Source organism: Galeopterus variegatus, unplaced genomic scaffold, assembly GCF_000696425.1.
Source record: "Galeopterus variegatus unplaced genomic scaffold, G_variegatus-3.0.2 Scaffold746, whole genome shotgun sequence".
Taxonomy (NCBI): Eukaryota; Metazoa; Chordata; class Mammalia; order Dermoptera; family Cynocephalidae; genus Galeopterus; species Galeopterus variegatus.
Window position 1 is genome coordinate 251,607 of NW_007726857.1, and position 7,465 is coordinate 259,071.

Here is a 7,465-nt window from a genome sequence, read left to right on the forward strand (position 1 = left end):
AGGATCCGAACCTGTGGCCTCAGTGCTCCCAGCGCCACACTCTCCCGAGTGAGCCACGGGGCTGGCCCCTAACATCAATTCTTTAACTAGCTGTTGGGTGATGTTACATGAGACATTTAACTTTGGTTCAACATTTTCATCTTAAAATCTGGAAAAATGAATTCTCTGTTTACTGTGCAGAACTGCTATAAGGGTCAAATAAGATAAAATATTTTTAGCATCTATAAACAGATCCCACATCTGTGTGCATTATATTATTACATACTATAGTTTATTTTTGTTAATATTCTTGGGTCAATTTTCCTTCAAGCCCTTTCTAAAATGCCTTCCTCTCTGAGACGTGTATGTAATTTACTCTCAGAATATATATATGTATATCTGTAGCCCATGTTTTTTGATAATTCTCAGTCCTCAATAATATCGTGGGATTCACTCCACAGAGCTCGAGTTGGCTCCTACTATGTATAAGCACAGCTATCCTTGGTATAAAAGCATTTTCTGAGTTCTCAGGTGATGGTACACACCAAAATATGGAAACCTGCACTTTACATATCTTTCTAAAAGTGGCTATTTGAAAGTTAAATTGGGCATTTTTAATCTGTGGAGGATATGCCTGAGCCCTTTGTGACCACATTTATATAGAAAAAATATGCCTTGGCAATGATAGTAAATGTTGACCCACTCTCTCTTTAATATATGTAGTGTTTAGCTGTTGAACATTTCACCTCTCAGCACAGCTATGCCAAACTTTCTAAGGGAGTTATATATCTGGCAGAGAATAAAATAAATGGTACTTGTTCATTTTTGGTTAAATGAATGATGAATAAAGTTTATGTTTCAAGGATAGTCTTTTGGCTTTAGAGCTAATATTCATGGTAATATTCAAGTTTTGAAGTGTAATCCTGAAGCAATTAGTTAATGCGTGAGTTTGATTCTACTTATTAATTTAAATTTTAGTAATAATAATTGAATATAAATTACTTGGTTTACACAAATATATAAAGAGATGCCATTTCTGTAGGAAAACTTTGACACTAGATGCTTATTTATAGCATGCAGTATTTACAACTGGTGGAGGAGATTATACAGATTTGACTACACCTTTGTTTCTTTTATCTGCGATAAGTTCTTTTTAGTCATTCTCTTTTTTTCCAAAAATGGGAGAATATAAAAGCTTTTGCCACTGTCTACTCAGATTACTCACTTACTAATATTCTCATTGATATTTAGGTAAGGTTATAGATTTCAGTATTCAAAAACAATGATTTTGGAAAAGAGTACATTTAAGCCTTAAGTATGTTATGTAGAATTTTATTTATTCTTTTCTACAAAACACTTAAGGCTCTGTGTGCTGGTATGTCATTAGTGAAATGGAATACTATTTTTCTTAATGCAGTAAGAGGGATTTCACATATTAAGAAGAAGAATCCAAGATTATTTTTCCTCAAAGAGGAAAAAAATTCAGTTATGTAACTAATGACCTTATACAATAGTTTTTTTCATTTCCAAAATTCTAATTGTAGTNTGTCAAATATTCCATATGTGCTTCACTACAGTTTTACAAAATGCTTACAAAAATTAAATAACTACAATTAGTATTCAAAAACAATGATTTTGGAAAAGACTACATTTAAGCCTTAAGTATGTCATGTAGAATTTTATTTATTCTTCTCTACAAAACACTTAAGGCTCTGTGTCCTGGTATGTCATTAGTGAAATGGAACACTATTTCTCTTAATGCAGTAAGGGGGATTTCACATATAAAGAAGAAGAATCCAAGATTATTTTTCCTCAAAGAGGAAAAAAATTCAGTTATGTAACTAATGACCATATACAATAGCTTTTTTCATTTCCATAATACTAATTGTAGTTATTTAATTTTCGTAAGCATTTTGTAAAACTGTAGTGAAGCAAATATGGAATATTTGACAAGATCATTGCATTAAATAGCTTCTTCAGTTTTTGCTTCTTAATTTACACTGCTTGGTTTCATTTTAAATTAAAATCAAACATTAAAATTTTTCTTGTTTCTTAGTATAAACAGAATGGTCTGCAGATGCATTTTATCATTTATCATAGACAGGAAAAAGATAGGTGTAAAAAAATAACCAATTAAAATAAGCATGACTGTAAAGTTCTGCCCTGGAAGGTTCTGTGTCTTTCTATTTGACACAACTAGTCAAAACATTAGGCACTGTTTCCTCCTTCAACACTTTGGGGCTGTATCTCAGCTTACTCTTTGGTGTTTGGCAACTTGCTGATGCAATTTACTGACAAAATATAGTGCTTTATATATTTTTTCAATAATGTGTAAAAATGACTGAACTAGTCAATTAAAGTAGAATTAATTTGAAATGCTGTGACCACATGTTCAGTTCATTATCTATTGGGATTAGAGAATTTTACAGTTTATTTTTTCATGTCCATCTGGGGAAAGTATTTTCTGATTTTACAGTATGAATTTACTAAATTTATTGCTTATTAATGATTAATATATATTTCACTTTGTATATGATGTTAACTAAAATAGTAGAAATAAAAAAAATTTTTTCTAAGGGCTTGAATTCCAAAATAATTTTAATTAAATAATGCAGTAGAATTTTTCAAGTTATATTGAATGATAATAGTAGAGTGTGTGGTATTTTTCCATTGTGGAAAATAAATTTTCACTTGAAAGTTCACCAAATTAAAAAAAAATATTTAATATACATTACCTATTTTTACATGTATTTTTAAAAACATAGTTATAATATTACATATATCTACCTTACTTAGTTTTCTGCTTGTTTAATTCAATTGTGTTGTAAGTATTTTATAGACTGTTTTACATTTTTCATATCAAGGGTGGATTTATTTAGGCATAAAGAGCCACATTTTGATAGCAATTTGGTATTAATAAGTGGCCACATTTGGCCCCTTGATGAAAATACACAGATAAAAAATTTTTCCAACACACGTGAAAGTTGTCTAAAACCAATGAACTCTTTTATCTGTTTGCAAAAAAAGCAAAAAGTAAAAATTCAAGGAGATAATATTTAACATATACAACAAAATAAAGCATTTCTATGGAAAAAGTTATCTAAAATAAATCAGAAGCAGTCACCTACATATGATGTATGAAGGAAACTTCAAGGTGTAAAGAAACAGTGTAGCCGAATGGTTAAGGTACAGACTTTAGAACTAGAATGATGAATTATGGGCAATTTACTTAGCTTCCCTATTCTCATAGAGAGTTTTGTATAGCTATGTGGGTGAAAGGTACTGATAGAATTTTTCTCGTTCCATCGTATTTTAAACCCACTTCCATCAGCATTTAATCCTGATTATTCTACCAATAGTGTTCTTTTCAGTATTCATGTTCTCAAATCCAAAGTTTGATTCTCATTTCTTACATTACCTGATCTCTCAGTAGTCTCTGATACAGTTGACGTTTCCTCCTTGGAGGCCTTTTTCCCAGCTGTCTTGCAGGCCATCCCAATTTCCTAGTTTTTCTTGTATTTTTCTGTTATCTTCCTTAGTTTTCTTCAATGATCTCTCTCATCCTCTCCCGTCTACAAGTTTTGGAGATTCTCAAACAAAGCTCAGTCTTTGGTTTTCTTCTGTTTTCTGTCTACCTTCACCTCTTTGGTGATCTCTTCTAGTTTAGCATTAGGTAGCGTCTAAATGCTTATTATTCTCCAGTTTTTATCTCTAGCCCAAACATCCACTCTAGGCTCATATATGTAGCTTTCTCAAACATTTCCACTAGGATTTTCAATAGACACCTGCAACTAATATGTCTAAAACTAAACTTCTATTTTCTCTCCCCACCCCTAAAATGGCTTTTTCTAAAGCCTTTACTGTCTCAAAAATGACAATTTCTTTCTTTCATTTGCAAAGGTCAAAAACATTGACTTCTCTTTCTCTCACATCTCATGTACAATTCATGAACAAATCCTATTGCCTTTACCTTATGTATACTGAGAAATCCAACTACTTCTCTGCTTGCAACCAACGCACCATCATTACTTACCTGGATTATTATATATCTTCCTGACTAGTCCACTTGGCCCGCTATGATCTGTTCTCAACTCGGCAGCCAGAATGAGCATTTTAAAATATAAGTCATATCATGGTACTCTTCTGTTCCACCGGTGGCTTTCTACTCATGTAATAAAAGCCAGAGTGTGAATAATAGCCCACATACTTCTACCAGAATTAGGAACTTTCAGGTTTTTATTCAAATGTTACCTTTACAATGAAGGATTCTTTTGTTTTTCTATCTAAAACTGTAAAGTTCCTATGCAGTTTTATCACTGCTCTGTGAAATGTATTTTACCTATTTATCATGTTTTGTTATCTAAGCTCCGCAAAGTTAGGGATATTTGTTTTGTTCATTGCTTTATTCCCAGTAACTAGAAAAAGTGCCTAGCACACAGAAGAAGCTCAGTAAATTTGTTGAATTAATTAAAAGTTCATTGAATGAATGAAATTTTAAATCACTTAGTAAATATTGAGTTCATAGTAAACACTGTTATTATTATGTTATTGTTTTCATTATTGTATATAGTACTGATTAATCTTTTTACCTGTAGCATTGGTTTTTCAACTGATATTTTATCTTGACTGCATTTTTATGGGAGAAAATGTCTCCTGTATTACCTACTTCCATCTTCCTGTGAGAGGAGAGATAGGCATAGGAGTGAGGGTATTTCCTCCTCTCATTCAACAAAATATATGAGAGGTAGGACACAGCAGAAATTCCTGAGAGGGATAAGCAAATATGCTTGATGTGGTCATGGGATCTAGACAATTATTTGTCATATACTAAGTACATATACTTGTCTAGATCCCATGACCACATCAAGCATATTTGTTGTCTAGATCCCATGACCACATCAAGCATATTTGTTGTCTAGATCCCATGACCACATCAAGCATATTTGTTGTCTAGATCCCATGACCACATCAAGCATATTTGGACCTGATAGTTTCTATAGCTACCAGAAACAGAACAAATGAAACTAACAAATTCTCTCTGGCCCAATCTATAAACATTTCCTACCAGTTAAAGTTGCATGTTATTAATAAAATCTTATTTTTATATTTCATTGTAGTCTTTTAAAACAGAAAACCTCTTTCCTGGAATGGATCTGTAAACTAAACTTTAAACATGGGTTTTAAATACATAAACATAGCTGCTGGATGCAACATAATTCAGTGGACTTTTTACAATAACAAATAATGAAGGCTAAAATCCCTCAGACATTTACTAAGCATCTGTGAGGGTACTTCAAAAATTTCATGAAAAAATAGAATTGAAAGGTAATACAAATCTTTTGTATTTTTTGAAGTACCCTTGTATTTGTCATATACTAAGTACATATACTAAGACATATAGCATTTTTGAGGATATGGTGTGCCTTCAAATAGCCCTCCCCTAAAGGATGACAATGTCATATAAACAGCAATAATAATAATAATAGCAACTATAATTTATGTGTCAGGCTCTTTAAGTAATCATGTGTCTGTATTATCTCATGTACTTCAAAACAATGTTATGAAGTAGATACTATTTTTGCATTTGTGTTACCATTGAAGAAACCGAGGCTAGGAATTGATGCAACCCTCCGAAGGCTCTGCATCTACTAAGTAAGGAAATCTACATAGGAGTGGTGTGGCTCTCTCCAAACCTTAATCCCTTATCATTCCTTCCAACATCCTGCTGTGAGGAGCACTGCTGCATGGGTTAGAATCCTTTAACAGTACTGTGACTTTTAAATGTCTTTGGCCCTCATTTCTTACATTTATAAACTGAGGGTAATAATAATAACTATATCATATGTGATGTGATTTCATGTAGCTAGTATTCACTGAGGGTAAACTATCAGAGAATAGCAACATGTATGGGATAAGGAGGAAGCTTCGTGTTTTGACTAAGATTGCATGACTGCAGAGAGCCTCATTGAAATATCTAGTTTTGCGTTAAGCCTTATACTATAACATTGTCAAAGGGAGTAGAGAGTAAAATGAAGTAGTTAAGAGTTTGGCTTTGAGGTTACAGAGGCTTGATTTCTAGTCCAGGCCCTGCCGATCACTACCTAATTTGTAGGCCTTCATCCCTGCATCTTAAAATCAAGGCAGTAATGATATCCACCCTCATAATGTTGTGAAGATTAGATGAATCGCTCAATGCAGAAGGGCTTAAAGCAGTGTCTAGCATACAAAGTTTGCTATTTTTATTCCAAATTTACCTGTATGTTAGGACAAATACTCTGGAAGCAATAAGCTGTGTGAATGGACAGAAAGAGCATAGGAGATATTGAAGATTAACACAGACTTTCATCAGTTAATTTTAACAAAAAGTGTTTAAAATGTTAAGAATACCACAGAGTTTAGTGTTTTTTGGAGATCAGCATAAATTATGAAACACACATATTTAATTATGAAATTGAAGAAAAATGTTTAGAAACAAAGGAATTATGAAATTAGCTGTGAGCAATAGTGTAGAGTTCTCTGAGGATGTATTTTATGATACAAGCAAATATTTGAAAAATGTATATTTGTAAGAAAGAATGATTACCTCTTCATCACATCTCCATAATATATCTCCATGTCTATTGCTAATATATATATTTCAAAGCTGTGTGTAGCCATTTACCCATGAAAATCTCATCCTATATTTTGACTCAGAGCACAGCATATTGATACCAATATCCCATGAAGAGCCCTTAATTGCCTTTTCTCTGGATTTAAATTCTGTATTATTGATACAACTGTCTAGCTTGAGGAATTTGAAGTATTTCTTTTAGACCTCTGTATTGAATGGCCTGTGATACTAATATGGCAGCTTCTCTATGTAAGCGATTCATTGGTATGAGTAGCATTTGTCTTAACATGAGTTTCAGGGAGATTATTGCAATATCATCATGTAAACCTAGTAGTACTCCCAGAGATGTCCTTCTTTCCTACTCCTGTGTGTGGAATTTTCTGCTTCAGTTGTAATTATTGTCTGTCTTTCTACAACTCTTATCAATTGAATTAAAAGTCACTAATATTGGGGTATTTAGGGTCTTTTTAATGTTTGAATAATTTTGCTCTTCGTTCACCCTGCCATATTTTTATCTGGTACTGATACTTATCTTTTGCAATGTCTAGAGTTGTAAACATATAGGTGATGATGCTCAACATGAGCATGTCATTTATTTCTATCCTATTTTAGTATTGTAGATATATGTTACCTTGTGACTCTGCCATTAAGTAATTCTCTGATGTTAAGAAAGTTTTAACTTCCCTATCCTGCAGATTCGTCATCTGTTAAATGGTGATGATGTCATTTACTTTATGTTAGGGTTTTGTATTAGTCCATTTCTATTACTTATAACAGAATACGGGGGGAGAGGGAGGTGGGAGGGAGGTTTCGGTGATGGGACATAATAATCAACTACATAGTATATTGACAAAATAAAAATAATAAAAAAAATAA